Here is a 22442-nt window from a genome sequence, read left to right on the forward strand (position 1 = left end):
GGCACAGCATTAGGAAGAACCAGTGGTCTAGAGCAAACATTCAAAATTCTATGTTTATTAACTGTAAGAATTTTCAAAAAGATAGTGAGTTTAATATACAAAAGAGAGGTTGGGAAGATGGACCAGTAGAAACAGGGCTTGCCATGCAAACCTGAAGACTGGAGTTCAAATTCCCAGAAACCACATAAAAGCCAAGTAGGGAGGTGGCATGCCTACAATCCTAGCACTCAACAGGTAGAGACATGATTTCCAGGAGAAGCTGGCTCGATAGGCTAGAAAGAATTAGTGAGCTCCAGGCTCAGCAGCAGACCTGCATCAGTAAATAAAGTGGGAAACATTTGAGGAAGACACATGACATCAACTTTGAGCTTACACACACATGAACACACATATACATACACAGATACATTACATATACACACAAAAATAAATTTTCTTTTAAAGTAATAGATTTTCTTCATACACACACATATATGTATATATATATATGTGTGTGTGTATGTATGTGTATATGTGTGTATATATATATATATATATGCTATTGCCTAAAATGCCTTCAATAACCATAGGTTGATTCTTTTTTTAAAAAAGATTTTATTTATTTATTATGTATACAATATTCTGCTTCCATGTATATCTGCACACCAGAAGAGGGCACCAGGTCTCATAAGGGATGGTTGTGAGCCACCATGTGGTTGCTGGGAATTGAACTCAGGACCTCTGGAAGAGCAGTCAGTGCTCTTAACCTCTGAGCCATCTCTCCAGCCCATAGGTTGATTCTTTTATCAGATATTTTAAAACTAGCCATTCTCAGACTCAACTATACCAAATAATAAGCAAATGGGAATTTTTAGATTTTCTCATGTTTAAAGACATTAATGTAAGCTTTAAAACAAAACAGATTCCTCAGAATTGACTTTAGTGTTGCTAAGAATCTAGTTCCACTGCATGCAACCAGGGTGTGCTCAGACCTTCATAAACAGAAACAGCTCAGTCCTCAAGTCTTGAAATAGGCAGGACGAGAACTACGTTCAAAGCTCCTAGGATGCATCATGGGGACACTGCAGCATCCCCAATTACTTAGGATCTCTCTGATTCCCACAGTTCACTCAACTAATAAGTTTAAATTCACAGGCCATCTTTGAATCCATATGCACACAATGATAAGAAACGACATTATACACACAATGGGGGAAAAAAGCTAACCATGAGCTGAGTATCACATGACTCAAAATCAATTATTTTGTAAAATGATAATGAGATGGCACTTAGATTTTAAAATCCTTATGGGGGTTGGGATTCAGCTCCGTTGTAGATGCCCTGGCCTCAGTCCTCAGCTTCAGGGGGAAGAAAGACAAAATAAAATCTTTATGGTTATAGATACGGTGACACATGAAATTATTCCAACTCTGAGTCTGGAGGGATAGATGGTAAAGCACTTGTCATACATGTACACGTAACACACTCTGTAGTTTAAAACCCCAGGCATGGCTCCTGCGTCTCATCATGAGCTCCTCCTGTGAGTGGGGAGAGGACAGGAGAATCCCTGGAAGGTCACCAACCAGCACATATAGCAACAAGCAAACGAGACGGTCTTAAGCATGGTGGAAGGGAGAACAGACACTGCAGGCTGACCTATGACCTCCAAGTGCACACTGTGATATATTCAGGTACCTGGAAATGCACAGACATGATGCACATACACATCAACAGAGAGATTAGAAAAAGAGAAAAAACTTCCAACTTTCTTTTTCCAATTGTTTGACACTACACTGCTATCAGATGCCAGTGTTGTCTTTAGTTCTCAACACTTGAGTGAAAATCAGTAAGTAAAAATATTTCCATCCACAGCTAGTACAGACTCACCAGTGATAAACCACACACAAGAATCAACTGGTTACAAAAACTGCCAGCAAGAATACGCTGTTTACTTAAAAGAATGAAGAAATGATTAGAGACCTGGAATTGTGGCACTCTGAAATTATGTATTATCAGAAGGTCACTAAACTCACTGGGCTTCAGATTTACAATTGGTCCTTTGGTATCTACACCAAGAAATTGCTCAGACCTTCAAAACAGATTTATGCTTCCAAAGAACACTATACAGAGACCGCTGAGCACAGGGCAACAACAGGATATCCAAGACGTCCCAGTGAGGGCCCAGCATGAATAGTGTAGCAGAAACCAGCAGCCTTGAACCAGACCAATGACTCTGCAATGAAGAGTCGCACATGAAGTCATATGGATAAAAGGGTTTAGCATGTGACTCACTATGTCACACTACAGCTTCCATAATGGGACTTTCCCGCCTTTTTTTTTTTTTTTTCATTTTTTCTCATAAATTTTATTTTATTTTGGGGAAGAGGTTGCAAGGGCTGAGGGTAGATAAGAAGAGACAGGAAATGAATGGGATCGAGATACATGATGTGAAAGACACACAGAATAAATAAAAAGAAAGTTTAATAAGAAAAAAAGAGAGACCACTGAAATTTAGCTATCTTTTGTGAAGACTCCAACCTATGTGCTATATATGTTCTAATGTGGCAACTTGTGCCAAAAGACACGGAGTTATCATGTCAATATACAAGAGAACATGCTGGCACAGTTCTGTAATCCCAATGCTCAGGAAACTAAGGTTTTGAGTTTGAGGTCACCTGGGCTACACAGAAATACCTTGTCCTTTTTTTTTTCTTTTTCCTTTTTTTCCTTTTTTTTTTTTTTTTTTGGCAACAGACTACTTAATGCAATACATTGTCTTAAAAAGAAAAAAAAAAAACATTTTGATGAGAAACATTTTGAGATGGAGAGATGGCTACTAAAGGCTAGGCTCACAACCAAAAATATAAGAGAAACATTTCATTCCAAAGAAAATGAAAAAAGTCTCTTTCTGATGCCATTGCTGGTTCTATACACATTCTGTATTTCTTCCCATTGGGTCAAAGGGCACCTAAGTATGATTATAAGTAGAAAACTAAGGAACAGAAATCAAGCACTGGGAGTTTTTCTGGCAGAGTGCTGAGATCACAGCTGTGCCACTTAGGATGTCAGATCTGTGAAGTCTGTGCTTTCACCTGCTGAACCATCTCCTGGGTGTTTCTGTTAATATGTAAACACACAATTCCGTGTTTATTTCTATTTTGTTATTATTTCTTGGTTTTTGTTTTGTTATGAAACAGGGTCTCATGGAGCCCAGGTTGGCCTTGATCATCTGAAATCCCTGCCCCAGCCTCCTGATTGCCAGGATTGATTACAAACATGAAACACAATGCTCATATGATTTTCTCAGATTCTTGGGTCATCTGTCAACTTGCATCTGCTTTTTGCTAAAACAAAATAGATCTCATTATAAACCCAGGCTGGCATGAACTTGCTATGTAGTCCAGGCTAGCCTTAAGCCTATGATGCTCATGAATTAGCAGCATTCCAGACCACCATGTGCAGACTGATCTACACAGGTGTTTGCTGCTGTTGCTGTTTCTGTCTTTTGGCTATTTTGTGTTGTGGTGTTTTTTTGTGTTTTTTTTTTGGGGGGGGGGTTCAAGACAGGGTTTCTCTGTGGCTTTGGAGGCTGTCCTGGAACTAGCTCTTGTAGACCAGGCTGGTCTCAAACTCACAGAGATCCGCCTGCCTCTGCCTCCCGAGTGCTAGGATTAAAGGCATGCACCACCGTGTTGTGTTGTTTTTGACTTTCTGTATTTGCACAGCACAAAACAGTCTGTTCTTTTCCCTTCCTCTTAGTTGTGTCTAAGAATTCAACTAACACAGTACATAGTAAAGAACTCAACCTTGGGCCAAAGGGATGGCTCACTACATGTAAGTACTTGCCACCAAGCCTGGTGTCCTGAATTTCATCTCCAGAAAACATGGTAGAAGGCTCTCTGGAAGAACGGCAAGCACCTGAGTTTGTTTCTAGCATAGAGGCAGCAGCTCACAAGTGTCTGTAATTTGAATTTCAGGGGGTCTAGGACATTCTTCTGGCTCTGGCAGGCACCCACACACATGTGGAAGATACAACACACACATAAACAAAAGCAAATATTTTAAAAAAAGATTATAACACCTTGAATTGCAGTATGTTCAAGAAAGAAAGCTCAACAAATGAAAAAAAGAATAGTACATACAAACTAACAAGTGCTGAGTAGCTGGGACCATGGACCAAAAAATGTAATTCTGAGTCACATGGTAGCATATACCTATAAATACAGTATTGGGAAGGCTAAGGCAGGAGAAGATCGTAAGTTCAAACTACATAGCTCAAAAAATTATGTGATTCTGAACTGGGTTTTTAAAGAAGCCATGGGAATGTCTTAGCAAAGTGAAAGTGACGATTAACTTGGATGGGAACAAGAACACAAAAAAAAAAGATAAAAATAAGGTGAGTTCAACTTGTCTGACACGTCCAAAGAAATGGCGCTATATGTGAATGGCAGCAGAGCTATCCTCAAGCCCTGCAAGGAAATACTGGATGTCCACATCTGAGGGCCACCGTCACCATCCACCAGTGGGGAGCAGAATGGCAGTAACAACAGGAATCACAGGGCAGTAAGACAGCAGTGTCCTGGTCTCAGAACTGACTAGAAGCACAACAGAAGGTTCAGTAGATATAAAGTAATTCCCCACTGCCCAGGAGAACAGTTATAAGGGCACCCACACTCAGAGATGGCTAATGAAGGAGAGAGGCGGGAAGGCCTCACAGTTTAGTAACTGCCTGCCCCTCTGCTTACAATGCTGGAAAGGGTTATTTAAAGAAGCAAATAATACTCAACAGTAATATGCATACACCAAAGAGAAAAACAATGTTTTCTTAGGAAGAAGAGATATGGGGGGCACCCACACAATGAGGAGGAAAGGGGAGCAGCAGCTCTGAAGTTCTGAAAACAGAAAAGGGAAGAAACATCTCTCAGAATCACTGCCTCACTCTTAGGCTTTGCCATCTATCTTCCAAGCCCACAAAACAGCAAGAGAACAGCAATGAGAAACAAAAACCCACTCCCACACAAAACAAACCAATTATCCATAACCCATATCCCCACACCAGGGAATAGGTCACACTTGTAACTAAGAAGAATCTCAATTCCCTGCTGTGCTTTTCATATAGGTTTCTCTCCACTTCTCCTAAATAAACGACATCAAAGTAAGAACCACAAAAGCAAAGAACATCACCAGAAAAATTCAGCATAACACAATCTCTATGTCTGAGTCAGCCTAAGAGCAGACAGCTTTTGTCCCAAGTTCCTACAACAAAGTAACAATAAAAACTCTGATTTATCATATGCATCATATACTGTTGTCTATTCCCACAATACCTTGAGGCCTTCCCAGGATGGGCCAAGTAGGGTTTAACATGAACCAAACCTGTCAATCAGGTTGAAGGCAGACACACAGGTTCTAATGAGCAGTGAAGAAAGAAAGAAAGAAAGAAAGAAAGAAAGAAAGAAAGAAAGAAAGAAAGAAAGAAAGAAAGAGAGAGAGAAAGAAACACACACACACACACACACACACACACACACACACACACACACACACACACACACACACACACACACCCTTGCTGATCCCTTCAGCTACAAACAATGAAGACTAATTCAGGAGAACTGCTGGACTTAAACACAGACCAGAGGTGAAGAGACTGGAAAGAGCATCAGGAGTCACAGGAAGACGTTTGTCAACAAGTTCCAAAGCCCTGCAATAAAAGGAAGCTGCTCAAACTGCCACTCAGAACAAACAGCAGAATTCCAATGTTCTTTAAAAAAACCTTTTATAGGAACTTTAATAAACATAATACCTCTCTGCAATAATACTTTTGTTTGTTCTTGTTTTCTGAAACAGGGTTTTCCTCCTGGCTTAGCCTTTCCAGTGCTGGGATTACAGGTGTGTACTAAACCTGGGGAGCAACAGTATTTACAGAGAAAGCAAAACCCAATGACATAACAACACAGTTTTCAAGAAAACCAGAAAGTTTGTCTAGGCTAGGCGGTGCACGCCTTTGATCCCAGCACTCAGGAGGCAGAGGCAGGAGTTTCTCTGAGTTCCACGCCAGCCTGGTCTACAAGAGCTAGTTCCAGTACATCCTCCAAAGCCACAGAGAAACCCTGCCTCAAAAAACAAAACAAAACAAAACAAAACAAAACAAAACAAAAACCAAATAGTCCTAAGTCTTTAGAAGAAAACTTGACTGTATCTCTTCATAACTATGCCATTCACCTTACACTACACAAAGGAGGGTTGTACTCAGGCTAAGATGTGCTGACATTTTTTGTTTTGCTTTGTTTGCAATTTTTAAATTCTTTAGGTACTGAGAGGAAATGCTCGGGAAACAGCAGCTTCTTCCAAGGTAAAAACTGCGATTTTTACAATGTTCTATTTAGATCACTTTGGCATGGCATGATTCCATCAGCTGCCTTCATCTCTGCCCCACTCACCACACAGAGGAAACCACAGCTTTCTCGTTCTGTAACCCTTAGCTTTCTCACTAGTGATAAGTGGTAGTATGGTCAAATGGACCTGACTCGAGTCCTGGCATTAGTTCCGTTCTTGGTCAGAAGAAAAGAGGCCCTACTCTGCTCCTGAAGACAGTAGGTACCTGCCCATCCCACAGTCACCACAGACATGTGATGCACAGACACACACGAAGGAGAAAACACTCACAAAAAAGTAAAAATGGAAATAGAGAAAGAAATGAATTAGACGTCATAAAAATTCAAATCTTTTGTATCAAAAGGATATTGTCAAGTCTCTAATAACAACCCTCAACAATGGACGCCTGACATGTAGCCTAGGCAGCTTAATATTCAGGGCATCTTGCAAAACTTGCACTTACACACATGCACATGCACAAGTCAACTGTTCAGTTGTTCATGGCCAGTGTACCAGCCAAGTCCTCTACCACTGAGTTACATTCGAGCCCTGGGGTGGGGGGGTGGCTCAGTGGTTAAGAGCACTGGTAGTTCTTCCAGGAGACCAGGGTTCAATTCCCAGCATCCACATGGTGGCTCACAGCCAATTGTGATGCCAGTCCCAAAGGAGCTGGTATCCTCTTCTAACCTCTATGGGCACTGAATGCATGTGGCATGCATACATTAGCCAAACAGTCATACACATAAAATAAAACATGAAGCCTGACATGGTGGCAAACATCTATGATCCCAACATGTGGAAAGCTGACGCAAGAAGACCAGGAATTTGAGGCCAGTCTGGACTATAACTATGGAGACCCTACGTCTCAAAAAACCTAACTAATATGTGCAGGAAGAGTACTTACCTATCAAGCCTGCCTATCTGAGTTTACTCCCTAGAACCCACATGGTAGGAGAGAGCTGAGTATCCTAGGTGTCCTCTGACCTCCACATGCAGATGACGGGCACAGGTGTGCACACACATACCAAATACTCCCCCATACTAAATAAGTGGAAAAATAAACAAATACCTGAAATGACAGGTCACATTTTTACTATTCATTATGGACTTCAGAACATAATAAGAACAGGAAATTCAGGAAATAGACAATACCTTAAACACTCTCCAAAGGACATAAGTAAATGAACAAGCACATTAAAAACAAAACAAAAACAAACAAAACCACTCTATATCATTAGCCATGAAGGCAATATAAAACAAACATTACAGTGAGGTGCTGGGCTTCGTAGTGCAGACCTATAATCTAGCACTCAAAAGGAGCATGCAAGAGAGACCAAATTTATACTGTCTGGACTACAGAACAAGTCCCAGACTACCCTGGAATCCAGAGAAAAAAGCTTATTTCAAAACTCCAAAGGCTAAGGATCTAGCTCAATAGTAGAGTACCTGCCTACCATGTAAAAGCCACACACAGGTTTGTAATCAACCAATTTAAGTAACACTTTCCCATCAACAGGACCAAACTGAAAACTTGATAATAGTGAAGGGAGTAAGCACAGGGTTAGCTTAGCAACCCTTCTACCTCAGCTTCGGGATGCTGGGATCACAGGCATGTACTAACAAACCACCACCTTCAGCCTTTCCATTTAGGTAGAAGTAGTAGTTCCGGCAAGTAATTTAATTAGCTGGGCCCAACTATTCAGAACATGTGGAGCGTGGCCAAAGTCAGCCTGGCCAATTGTGCTGGCTAGTTTTATGTCAACTTGACACAAGCTAGAGTCATCCAAGATGAGGGAACCTCACTTGAGAAAATGTCTCCATAAGATCAGGCTGGTGCCATCCCTGGGCTGGTGGTCCTAGGTCTATAAGCAGGCTGAGCAAGCCATGGGGAGCAAGTAGCACCCTTATGGCCTCTGCATCAGTCCCTGCTTGCACCCTGCCTGGTTTGAGCTACTGCCTTGGCTTCCCTCAATGTAAGTCATACCCCTTCCTCCACAAGTTGCTTTTGGTCATGGTATTTCATCATAACAACAACCACCCTGACTAAGACAGCAATTTACTATGCTCAATCCCTGTTCCTTAAAGCTGTATTTCAAAAAAGGAAATCAACAAGAAACTGTACAAGAAATAATCCTTTATAAATATTTTCTTTTTTTAAAGACAGTTGTTGCTAGCTGGGCGTTGGTGGCGCACGCCTTTAATCCCAACACTCGGGAGGCAGAGGCAGGCGGATCTCTGTGACCTCGAGGCCAGCCTGGTCTATAGAGTGAGTTCCAGTTCTATAGGTTAGTTACAGAGAAACTCTGGGGTGGGGGGGGGTTGATATAATACCAGAAATCAATAGAGATTACCTTCGAAAGCCATTTATGCAAGAAATTAGAGCATTTCTCTTTGTCCTTTTTGTCTTTGTTATTATTATTGTTATTGTTCCTTTTTGCAACATGTACACCAGGCTAGCCTCAAACTCATGATCCCTTTATGTCTGCCTTGCAAATGATGGGACTACAGGCATACACCTTCATGCCCAAAAGTCTAGAGCACTTATGTGAAGTTCAGTAGCTTTATATCCAAAGAAAACTGTCTCAGCAACACTCATAACTGACTCAGTGGAAGCAGTGACTGTGTTCCAGTCTATCCAGTCTACAAACGAATGTACTACATTCAGTGCTACTGTAGGAAGCCACGCCAACCACTGCCTGCTCTAGGTAGTCAGTCTTCTATGCCTCCATGACCAAGTCAGTGTTTAACCTCAGCTTTTCCAACTGGCCTTGTTACCATCAAAAAGGCAAATATAAATGTACTATAATCTATGCAAGCAACACCTGGAAATATGCATACATAATTCATTGAAATCATTCAGTAATTTTTTTTTACACTGCTTAGCAAGGTGCTTTGTGATCTCACCCCAACTAACATTTTTTTCTCATCATGAGTTTGTAACCATGAGTTCAGAAATAAATTATGTGCCGTCAACTTTAAAACTATGCTTTTATGCCAGGCAGAGTGGCACACACCTTTAATCCCAGCACCTGAGAGGCAGAGGCAGAGGAAGGCAGATCTCTGATTTTTCACTCACCTTAATATCTCTGAATATACAACACAACCTCTATCTAGAACATTTGCCTAACCCTAACCCTAACCCCTGGGAAAAAATGAGGTCTTAGGACACCTAAGAGGTCAAACTAGTTTCATAGCAACACTAAGATGCTATCTGCATCCATTTTGTCTTGGTGGTATAGGAGATTGAAGCCAAGGCCTGAGCATGCTACATAAGCTCTTTACCACTTCAGCATTTTAGTTTTAGATTCATTTATTTTATTCATGTGTGTTTTGCCTTCATGTACTGTGTATGTCAGGTGTTGTTCTTAATTGCTGAACCATGTCTCCAGACCCTACTGAAATACTTCACCAGCTCTCTATTTTTAATTTTGACACAAGCTCTTAGCAAGCTGTCCAGGCTGGCCCTGACCTTGCCATCCTCGCACTTTAACCTCCCCAGTCACGGATTACAGGCCTACCTCTAAAGGCCTACCTGCCTTTTTCACACAGACCAATTTAACTGCATTCACAGAAGTTAAGGTAGGAACATTAATCAAAATGTAACAGTAGAGGCGGGGAAGTAGCTTAGTGGTGAACCATATACTAGCACTGCAAACAAAAAATAACAACAGCCATGGCCACATATCCCTGTAATCCAAGACCTGAGGCTGAAAGCAGGAGGATAGTTATCTCAAGGCTAGCCTGGGCTACATAACGAGGCCAATAACGAAGTCATGGAGGCTGGGGATGTAGCTCATTGGCAGAGTGCTTCTGTAGCACTAACAAAGCCTGGTGTGGTGGTGCATGTATGTCTGCACTTCCAACACTGGGACACAAAGGTGGAAGCGGGAAAATCAGAAGCCCAAGGTAGTCCTCAGAAATATATAATAAATTCAAAGCCAGTCTGGGCTACATGAGACTGGCTTTAAAAAAAAATTATTAGTGATATGTTCACTAATACTTTCAATTAAACTCTATACTTTCAATTAAAAAAAAAAACTGGAATGTCTCTGTAGTGATAATTTATTTATGACCTAACAAATAAAGCTTTAATCCCAGCAGAAGCAGAGGCAAACGGATCTCTGTGAGTTCAAGACCAGCCTGGTCTTCAAGAGATAGTTCCAGGACAGCCTCCAAAGCCACAGGGAAAAACCAAAAAAAAAAAAAAAAAAAAAAAAAAAAAAAAACTTACCTGAAGATCAGCGTGCAAAAACTAGCCACACTAGTTAGCCTTAGAGGTCAGGCAGTGGAGGCATACACCTTTAATCCCAGCACTCGGGAGACAGAGGCCACTATCTCTGTAAATTCAAGGCCACAAGATTGAATCTGTCCAAAAGAGAAACAGAGCTCACACCTTTAATCCCAGCACAAGGGAGGTGGAGACAGGAGTGATATGACTGGGCAGAGAGAGGAATTTAAGGTGGGAGAAGACAGAGCTCAGGGCAGTCTGAGGATTCAGTGCGAAGGCAGACTGAGGTTTCATAGTTACAAACCCACAGTCTAGGCAGTCAGTCTGAGGACAGGATCGCCCCTTTGGTCTAAGCATTGGCAGAGGTAAGAACTCTCTAGTGGCTGGTCACTTTGCTTCTCTGATCTTCCAGCATTAACCTCTATATCTGACTCAGAGTTTTTATTATTAAGACCATTTAGAATTTGTGCTCAACATCTCACTAAGAAATAAAACTGAAACAGGGATTGAGATGTATTTTGGTGGTATAGTACTTGAGAGCAATATGGAAGGCTCTCAGTTCAAGTCCTAGCACAACAGATAATAAAAAGAATATGTCCATAGTGAAGCAGTAAAATTAATAATCTTATAGTCACATCTCAAAATCCTCTAGCTCCTATAGATAACCAAAATGGTCCCCAAAGGGAGTGGCACTAATGGAGTGTGGCCTTGTTGGAGAAGTGTGTCACCGTGAAGGCAGGTTTTCAGGTCTCCTATGCTTAAGCTACACCCAGTGAGACAGATCACTTCCTGTTGCCTGCAGAATCAAGATGTAGCTCCTTTTCCACTCTCAGATTCTACTCTAGCACCACGTCTGCCTGCATACCGCCATGACTTGCCATGGGTTTAAATAGTGAACTAAACCTCTGAAACTGTGAGCCACCCCAATGAAATGTTTTCCTTCATAAGTGTTGCTATGAGCCCGGCGTTGGTGGTGCACGCCTTTAATCCCATCACTCGGGAGGCAGAGGCAGGCAGATCTCTGTGAGTTCGAGGCCAGCCTGGTCTCCAGAGCGAGTGCCAGGATAGGCTCCAAAGCTACACAGAGAAAACCTGTCTCGAAAAACCAAAAAAAAAAAAAAACCACAACAACAACAACAAAAGTGTTGCTATGGTGCTATGGTCATGGTGTCTCTTCACAGCAATAGAAAATAGAAACCCTAAGGCAGCTTCACATTCTCCTAAATGCTCGGTCTTGTAAATGCTGAGATGTGCACCACCACTAGGGCTCCATACATCATTAGTCATTTCTGTATTGTATCTAATATTCTGTAGATAGTTGTTATACTGTATGGATTACAAGATAATGAGGGGGAAACATCTCTACACAGTTGGTACAGCTGCAGTTGTTTTTCTGAATTCTTTTTCTTTCTTTTTTTTTTTTTTTTTAATGAACATCGTCTCATCAGTTAGCCTTGGTTGGCTTGAAACTCTGTATGTAGACCAGGCTGGCAAACTCACAGAGAGCCCCACCTGCCTCCTCTGCCTCCCAGTGCTGGGACTGCAGGTGTGCTCTACCATGCCTGGCCTCTTTCCTGAATATGTTTCACTGTATCTGCCTGAATTCACAAATGTGGAACTCACAGTTAAGGAAGTCTGACAATAATTTCTGACTTCAGTTCATGGGTTGTCTCTCCCCACTGCTCCCATTGCTTGAGACATGTCTCACTCTACAGCCCAAGCTGGCCTGGAACTCACAGCAATTCTCCTGCCTCAGCCGCCCAGAGGCTGGGATTACAGGAATAAACCATCAAATAACTTCAAACATGTTCATGCCTTAAAAAAAAAAAAGTTTTCTTTATTTAATGTACAAGTGTTCTGCTTATGTGCACATGTGAGTGTGCATACCTGGACCTTGTGTTCATGTCTGTGAGTGTGCATGTCTGGCACTTGTGTGCACATCTATGAGTGTGAATGCCTGGCACTTGTGTGCACATCTGTGAGTGTGCATGCCTGGCACTTGTGTGCACATCTGTGAGTGTGCATGCCTGGCACTTGTGTACACATCTGTGAGTGTGCATGCCTGGCACTTGTGTGCACATCTATGAGTGTGAATGCCTGGCACTTGTGTGCACATCTGTGAGTGTGCATGCCTGGCACTTGTGTGCACATCTGTGAGTGTGCATGCCTGGCACTTGTGTGCACATCTGTGAGTGAGCATGCCTGGCGCTTGTGTGGACATCTGTGAGTGTGCATGGCTGGCACTTGTGTGCCTGTCTGTGAGTGTGCATGCCTGGCACTTGTGTGCATGTCTGTGAATGTGCATTCCTGGTGCTTGCAGATATCAGCATTAGATGCCATGGAAGTGAAGTTATGGACAGTTGTGAACTTCTATGTGGGTGCTGAGAATGAAATCCAGATCTTCTGCAAGAACAAATGTTTTGTTGTTGTTCTTTTTAATTGTTTTTGTTTTGTTGGTTTTTCGAGACAGGGCTTCTCTGTGTAGCTTTGGAGCCTATCCTGGAACTCACTCTATAGACCAGGCTGGCCTCAAACTCACAGAGATCCACCTGTCTCTGTCTCCCGAATGCTGGGACTAAAGGTGTGCACCACCAATGCCCAGCTTATTCTTCTTCTTAGCAGAACAGTAAATATAAAATACTCCTGCTACAGACATGCACACGTGAACACCCACCCCACATACACACACTTCTACTGGGTCAAACATTTAGAAGGTCTGTTTCATTCAGTGAATCAATACTTGTCAATTTGGGTTTGCTGTGGTGGCACATACCTGTAATTCCAGTACTCGGGAGGCAGAGGCAGGCGGATCTCTGTGAGTCTGAAATCAGCCTGATCCACATATCGAATTCCAGGCCAGACAAGGATATACAGTGAAACTTTGTCTCCAAAAATAAAGTTGTCAGCTGATCAATCATAAAATTTCCAAATCATTCATGGGTAGAGAGCTAGTCTGTCTACAAGGTAGACAGCTATAGTACCTAGACTGAAGCTAGACTGTGTACCTACAGAATACATTCCCAGACACACAAATAAATGAATAAATGTGTCACCAAGAACAAAACTCCACTAATGTTTTCAGACTTAACAATGTACCCTCAGGCACATGTCCATAACCCCAACACTCCGAAAGTGAAAGGAAGAAAATCTTGAGCTGTACAGTGAGTCTAAGGCCAGCATGAACCAAACAGCATAACCTTCTCTCTCTCTCTCTCTCTCTCTCTCTCTCTCTCTCTCTCTCTCCACACACACACACACACACACACACACACACACACACACACCAGAAAAGAAGAGGGGAGGGGGAAAGACTGAGGGAAGAAAGTAAGAGAATTACCATTTATCCACTTATACTATACCGGGTATAGTATCAAAGAAGAATGTCATAATTAATGAAGGATATTGCTTTACTACTATATGTCTTTGGGGCTGAATTTTCTTCATATACTTCAACAAAAGAATCCAAATGTCTTCTAGTAAGCTCTGTATTATAGATTTGCAAAGTTAGGAGCACAGCTCTGTAGCAGAGTGCCTCCCCAGTGCATGTTAGTCCCTAAGTCTGATTCTTAGCACAACAGGAAAATATCAAATACATAAAATAATGCCTGCCTTTTGCAGTGAATTGTTTTCAAAGTTGCTTTTTTTTTTTTTTTTTTAAGGTATAGGAATCAGAAAGATATCTCAGCAGGTAAAATACCTACCATTCAGAGACAAGCAGACACTGGGCTTCCAGCTAAAATAGCTGGCCCCAAGCTCAGTGAGACACTAGCTCAAAATAAGGTGGAAAACAACAAAAATAAAATTCTAAGGATACACAGGGCGGAGGGAGTGGAGAGGTGGACCAGCCACTGAGAGCGTCCCTCACTCCTGCAGAGGCTCAGGTGTGGCTCTCAGCACCACATCAGGAGGCTCACAAGAGTATGTATGCTAGCTCCAGGAATCCAGCACCCTCTTCTGGTCTCTCCAGCACCTACACACGTGTTCATAAGCACATACAGACACATAACTAAAAAATCCAAAAAAAAAAAGTAAGGGGCTGTAAAGGGGCTTTTACCATTAAAAGCCCTGGCTGCTCTTCCAGAGGACCTGAGTTCAATTCCCAGCACCCACATGTGGCTTACAACCATTTGTAATAGGACCTGATGCCCTCTGTTGGCAAGCAGAGCACTCATACATAAAATATAAGTAAATAATTTTTTATAAAAAGTAGAATAGAGAACACTCCACGTTCATCTCTGGCTTCCTCTAGATGTACATGTACAGGTACACGTATCCTTATGCATACATGAATACATGAAGGTACACATATCATCAATATATAAGAAGTGTATTGTTACATTTGATGAATCATATTTATCTTGTTTTAATCCCTAATAAAGTTCAATATCGACAAATAGAATGCACATAAGCCAAAGTTCCTTACTGTCCATTATAGGTTTATTGGTTTTCTATTGGTACTTTTTATTTTCCAAAATAGTTGTTCTTTTTCATATACACATATGTTTTGCTTGCATGTGTGGCTGTACACCATGTCCATGCATTGCCTGCAGGAGGAGTCATATCCCCTGGAACTTGAGTTAACTACTGTGAGCAACCATTTGGGTGCTGGAATCAAAGCCAGATCTTCTGGAACAAAAGGCAGTTTTGCATGTCTGCATCTCTGCGAGAAGGTGTCTGGTCACCTGGAACTGGAGTTACAGACAGTTGTGAGCTACCAAGTAGGTTCCGGGAACTGAACCTGGATCTTCTGAAGAGCAGCCAATGCTCTCAGACACTGAGCTGTCTCTCCAACCCCATAATAACTTTTTTTTTTTTTTTTTTTTTTTTGGTTTTTCAAGACAGGGTTTCTCTGCGGCTTTGGAGGCTGTCCTGGAACTAGCTCTTGTAGACCAGGCTGGTCTCGAACTCAGAGATCCACCTGCCTCTGCCTCCCGAGTGCTGTGATTAAAGGCATGCGCCACCACCTCCCGGCCTCTATAATAACTTTTAAAAGAGTAAAACGAGGTAATTTTTTGTTTACATTTTACCATGTGTATAAACTTAGGATCTCAGTAACACAATATTGTACTTATATTAATTTTTCTCCTCAGTTTATGATGAATTTTTGCACTTTCAAATATCCCAGAATTTCTTCTCATTATAAACAGCATTACTTTCCCTACTACCAAATGATGTATTAAACATACGGACTATAAGTAAAAACTGTATTCTACTTTAAATTATATTTTTTTATTTGAATTAGAAACAAGATTGTTTTACATGTCAATCCCAGTTCCCGCTCCCTCCCCTCCTCCCCTGCCCTACCCAACTAAAACCCTACCTACCTAAATTATATTTAATTTGTTTATGCAAAGTGCTCACTCCTTATAGCTGCTTTTCTTATGTTGACACTGCACACACATGCACATCAGATCTCCACATTCATGGACAGCTGCGTGTACACAGTTAAATTTCTGCTTGCTCAAACTATTAACTCTAATGGGAACTCAGAAAACAATGCAAACATCATAAGAATTACCCATAAGGCCGCAGTGTGATGCTCACCTGATCTCTAGCTCATCCATCCAGGTGAAGTATTAGAACTGTATCAAGAATGACTTTGAGAGACACTGAGGAAGGACAGTGGTAGCCTCTGGCAGTTCACCTGAGAAGGAGAAAGAATCTTTCACTACACTGACACCAGACCCTAAGAAGCTTTCGGCAACATGGTAGTGAGATGGAATTCTCAGAACAATTCTGACTTTTGACTGGTCTCTGTGTCTTCATTAAGTGATGTGGGTGACAGTACAGAAATCATTTTGAAACCACCTATATCCTTCCTTACTCTGAAAAGCTGAGAACTGTATATTAACTATAAAATCCCCAGAGACTTCAATTTACAGAAGCCTATATAGTTCTAAATTTAGCCAAGCAGTAGAAATAGATGGAAGATGTGCAATTCACTTTAATATCTGTGTTTTTATGTTGCCAGGCAGCTAATTTCTTTAGTAATGTTAGAGCAGCCAATCACGTAAAAGGGCAGAAATACAAGAGTCATATAATAAACTGACAGGTTAGTAATTGTGTTAACTAAAATACTGAGCCAGGTGGTATGGCTCACACCCAAGATCCCAGCACTTGGGAGGCTGAGGCAAGATCAGGGGTTCAAGGCCAGTATAGGCTACATAAGACCCTCTCTCAAACAGAAACGTGAAAGGGGGCTGGAGAGATGCCTCAGATGTTAAGAGAACTGGCTGCTATTCCAGAGGACCCAGGTATGATTCCCAGAATCCACATGGCAGCTTATAACCACCTATAACTTTAGTTTCAGGGAATCTGATATTCTCTTCTGGCCACCATAAACACCAGGCAGTCAAGTAGTGCATAGACAGACATTTAGATGAAACACCCATACACATAAAATAAAAATCTTTTAAAAAGTGGTATCTGAGCCGGGCGTTGGTGGTGCACGCCTTTAATCCCAGCACTTGGAAGGCAGAGGCAGGTGGATCTCTGTGAGTTCGAGACCAACCTGGTCTACAAGAGCTAGTTCCAAAGCCACAGAGAAACCCTATCTCGAAAAACCAAAAAAAAAAAAAAAAAAAAAAAAAAAAAAAAGTGGTATCTGTGACTTCGAGAAATCATCACCTTTCCCACTTCCAAAAGGATATTCTGTCATTTTTCCCATAGAGGGTTTTAGAATATTTGAGCAAAACCAACACCACCACCTGGCTGACCTGTCACTTCTTGCAGGGATAAGAAATGAGTACATTCTGGAGCTGGTAGAATACTTGTGATTTTAGAGTACCAGATCCCAGTTCTAAGGCTAACCCTATTTTGGAATTTCTGGGACATTAGACCTCATAAGGAGCCATGTTCCAGGTCCCTGTGGTTCAGCACACCTTTAATCCCAGCACTCAGGAAGCAGAGGCAGATGGATCTCTGTGAGTTCAAAGCCAGCTGGTCTATAGAGCGAGTTCCAGGCCAGTCCAAGCTTTTTATATAGTGAGACCCTGTCTTCATCAACACAATTTTAAAGGCTAGGGAGCTAACTCTGTGGATAACATGATCAATTCCCAGAACACCAGTAAAACAGTTCAGCAGGTAGAACTTAACTGCCAAGCCTGATAATCTAAATCCAATCCCTATGCCCAGAATGGAGAGAATCAACTCCCAAATATGAACACACACACACACACACACGCACACGCACACGCACACGCACACGCACACTCCCCAAGGGCAGCCCTCTCATTTTCTCCTATGAAGTCATTTAGTTAGGATACTTCACTGCTTAAGTACATCTGGGAACATGCACAGCTCTGCAATTCATCCTCCCTCCCCCATCAAAAACTTGAGAAGTCAATGCAGGATGATCACAAGTTGAAAGTTATCCTTGGTTACACAGCAAGTTTGGAGTCAGTCTGAGCTACATGATAAGCTGTCTCAGAAATAATAATAATAATAATGGGGACCATCAAGATAACTTAGCAGTTAAATGTATCTGAGAGTCTGAATTGAATTCCCAGAACCCACATAGAGGAGGCTGGATAACCTCCCTGTTACTCTCTAACCTCCATACACAGCCACGGCATGTATACATTACTACAAATACACCCCATACGCATCCCTTACACACACAATAAAGTACTACCAAACTGCAGCAAGACAACATTATGTTATAGAACATACCAATATGTGGCACCACAAAAGCAGTTAATAAAGATAAAACAACTTAATTCTATGTATTATATGGCACTACACAGTACTGTAACCCCAGCACCCAGTAAGCCAAGGCAGAAGGATCAAGGCTAGCCAGAGCTACACAGAGAGAATGTCTCCTAACAACAAATCCGTGTACATTCTTATTTCCATAATTAACAGATTTTGCCTGACTTTCTTTAAGTGTAGGAGAAAATATGTCAAGAGAACTCAAATCAAAGACCAAATTAAGAACATTTTCATATCTGCTTATAAAAATAAAAGTGACATAGGGCTGGAGAGATGGCTCTGCGGTTAGGAGCACTGACTTCCAGAGGATCAGGGTTCCATATGGCAGCTAACAACTTTAACTCCAAGATCTGACACTCTCACACAGACATACATGCAGGTAAAATGTCAATGTACATAAAATAAAAACTATTTTTAAAATATTCAATTATAAAAATCAATATATAAATACATAAAGACACATATAATAGAGAAATGGACAGAATACCTTCAATGGAGAGACAGGGCGATAGGGAGAGTGCTATACTGCTAAAGCAGAAACCAGAGTGAAGTATTTTCTACAGAGGGTGAGAAGGATACAGCTCAAGGAAAATACTGAGGCCACGGGATATGAAGGTCTAAAATTAGATCCACCAACTGGATCCATGTACACATCTTTTTGTTGTTGTTGCTTTTGTTTTTCAAGACAGGGTTTCTCTGTAGCTTCGGAGGCTGTCCTGGAACTCTCTCTGTAGACCAGGCTGGCCTCCAATTCACAGAGATCCGCCTGCCTCTGCCTCCCAAGTGCTGGAATTAAAGGCATGCAACACCAACGCCTGGCCCATGTACACATCTTGAAGCCAGGAGTCTGGTTATGTTTCCTGCTTCTAAGGTAACAAACAATACATGCCATGGAAGGGCAAAGTTCTTTACAGATCCACTCCCCTTTCTCTCTTTTGTTTTTTTGAGACAGGGACTCAACAATGTACCCAGGATAGCTTCACGTCCCTGCTCTGCCTTCTGAGGGCTAGAAGGGCAGATGTGGGTTGCCCTCATGCCTGCCTTTTTAATTTGTCTTTAAAAAGCTGCACAGAAGGGGCTCACTACCCAAAGGGTAAAGGACAAGCTGACAACTGAGTTCCCAGCACCCGTTGTGGTGGCTCACAACCCCAGCCACAAGCAACTCCAGCTCCAGGGTACTGCATGTCCTCTCCCTGGCCACCACAGGACATAAACTTACACAAACACAATTTTGACATAAAATAAAGCCTCTGGCTCAGAGTGGTGGTGCATGTCTTTAATGTCAGCACTCAGGAGGCAGAGCCAGGCAGACCTCTGTGAATTCCAGGCCAGCATAAACTATATAGTATCAGGTTAGCCAGGGCAACATAGTCAAGAACTGTCTCAAAAATATAAAATCTTAAAAGGAAAATGAGATAATCCTACAACATTCTCTCCTTTGGACCTGCCAGGACAACATAACCAAAACACAACACTTTTCTTCCTTTCTCAAAAATCTACCTTTTCTGAGCAGTGGTGCCTTTAATCCCAGCACTCTGGAGGCAGAGGCAGGCAAATCTCTGTGAGTTCGAGGCCAGTCTGGTCTACAGAGCAAGTTCCATTATAGGCTCAAAAGCTGCGGAGAAACTCTGTCTTGGGGCGTGTGGAAGGAGGGGAACCTATCTTTTGCTGAGCCAGGGAGATGGCTCAAGAGACAAAGTTCCATCCCTGGAACCCATGTTAGGTAGGACAGAGCCCACTCCATAGAAAGTTGTTCTCTAACATCCAGCACACACATTCCTTGGCAAACACTCACTCTCTCTGTATACACACAGACACACAGACACACAGCACACACACACACACACACACACACACACACACACACACACACACAGGCACGCATATACAAACCTTTAAATTAAAAAATATTTTCTACTCCTGAAAATGCATGCATTCACAAGAGACCTGGCATAGTACATAGCGTGATCGCTCACAAGCGATAGGCACAGAAAGCACCTATTTATCTATGGCACAGAAACATTTAAGTCTGTGAGGCTGGAGAAAAACTAACTAGAAATGCTGTGCACAGCCCATGAGGGGAAAACAGAAGTTTGGTAGACACTATTATCCATTTGTCTAAGTTATTAGAAATTATTTATAAAACAAAATTACTAATAGGTTAGGTTGGTGGTGGTTAACAGATGTTATCCCAGCACCAAGGGAGTTGGAGGAAGGAAGAAGGCCAGTCTGAGCTACACAAAACAACAAAAACAAAAGGAAACAGGGTGGTAGAAGGCTCAAGAGATGCCCAGGTGGTAAGACCATATACTGATCTCTTGTTTTGTTTTGTTTTTGTTTTTTTCCAGATAGGGTTTCTCTGTGGCTTTGGAGACTGTCCTGGAACTAGCTCTTGTAGGCCAGGCTGGTCTCAAACTCACAGAGATCCACCTGTCTCTGTCTGAGCATGTACTTATCTTATAGACCTGAATTCAGCTCCCAGCATCCATGTTGAACAACTCAGGGCAGCTCACAACTACTGAGAGCCTCAACTCCAGGGAAAGCTGATGTCTCTGACCTCCACTCATATATACATACACAGACACAAAAGGAGACACACACACATAAAATATTTTTAAAAAACAGGGTCTTGGGGCTGGAGAGATGGCTCAGAGGTTAAGAGCACTGCCTGCTCTTGCAGAGTTCCTGAGTTCAATTCCCAGCAACCACATGGTGGTTCACAACCATCCATTATGGGATCTGATGCCCTCTTCTGGTGTGCAGATATACATGGAAGCAGAATGTTGTATACATAATAAATAAAATCTTAAAAAAAAAAAAAAAAAAAACCAGGGTCTCAGGTAACCCATGTTGGATTGGAACTAAGTAAAAATAACTTTGAATTTCTAGTTGTCTAGATATACACCACCAGATCTTTTATTACTTGTACATTAATATTAGAACCAGATCTAGTCAAATGCTTACTAGATCCCCAATTCTTTCTCCTCAAACAAGCTATCTCTCGTGGGCATGCCAGGTTTCAGTGTCCTGGAAAATATGTGAACCAAAACCTTTGCCACTACATTCCTACAAAGTGCTTTTAAAAATACACCTCATCCTTTGCCTTCCTGAACTGAAGAGTAGCCAAGAACAACCCGAGAGCAATCTCACCCAGAATACTCCAGCAAGGTTAGAGAAGGTAACCAAATAAGAAATAAATGGGGCACACCCCCACAGCACTGGAGGGCCTGCCTCTTTTACCCTCAAACTTAACGTAGATTTATTGAATTCAGGTAAAAATGCTACGGAAGGGAGCAAGTGTTCTATAATACCAAATCCCCACTGTTAGAGAGAAAGCAATTTTTACAGTTTTCAACTCAACTCTTATCTACAGAGATGGGAGGACTATTTCCTTCTGTGAGCAGAGATGTGCTTTTCTCAGCCAGCTCTGAATGAATCTCACAGCAGATCTAAGACCATCCACACAGGGCTGGAGAAGAAAAAGCACCTGTTGCTCTTGAAAAGGGCTGGGTTTGGGTCTCAGTACCCACACAGCAACTAGAAACTGTCTCAACTTCAGTTCCAGGTGATCCTATGTCCTCTCCTGGCCATTGCACACAAGCATAAAAGTGGCACATATAGGGCTGGAGAGATGGCTCAGTGGTTAAGAGCACTGGCTGTTCTTCCAGAGGTCCCGAGTTCAATTCCCAGCAACCACATGGTGGCTCACAACCATCTGTAATGAGATCTGGTGCCCTCTTCTAGGCTACAGGGATACATGCAGGCAGAATACTGTATATATAATAAATAAAAAATAATAATAAATCTTTAAAAAAAAAAAAGCGGTATATATAGGGCCAGGCAGTGGTAATGCACATGCCTTTGATACCAGCACTCAGGAAGTAGAGGAAGGCAGATTTCTGCGAGTTTGAGACCAGCTTGCTCTATAAGCGCTAGTTCCAGGACAGCCTCCAAAGCCACAAACACTGTCTAGGAAAAAAAAAAAAAAAAAAAAAAAGTGGTATATATACATACACATAAAATAAATCTTAAAAGACTAGCCACACAAAAGATCTCACATCCCTTCCTGTTCTCTTCCAAACAGAAAATACCCCAAGCGATGACAAGGGAAAAATGTTACCTTCTAATGAATACCTTACAAAATCTT

At 41.9% G+C, this 22442-nt stretch overlaps 1 protein-coding gene across 7 annotated transcripts in view; it reads right to left on the bottom strand.

Annotated features, from left to right (window-relative positions):
• LOC100755585 (SH3 and cysteine-rich domain-containing protein 3) overlaps positions 1-22442 on the bottom strand; it is a 119316-nt gene that overhangs the window by 94348 nt on the left and 2526 nt on the right. For all 7 annotated transcript variants that reach the window (XR_004771945.1, XM_035451275.1, XM_035451276.1 and 4 more), the window contains exon 2: positions 16130-16229. The gene's annotated coding sequence lies outside the window, so the exon portion shown is untranslated. The remainder of the gene's footprint in view (positions 1-16129; positions 16230-22442) is intronic.

Source organism: Cricetulus griseus (assembly GCF_003668045.3).
Source record: "Cricetulus griseus strain 17A/GY chromosome 1 unlocalized genomic scaffold, alternate assembly CriGri-PICRH-1.0 chr1_0, whole genome shotgun sequence".
In the NCBI taxonomy this organism is placed as follows: Eukaryota; Metazoa; Chordata; class Mammalia; order Rodentia; family Cricetidae; genus Cricetulus; species Cricetulus griseus.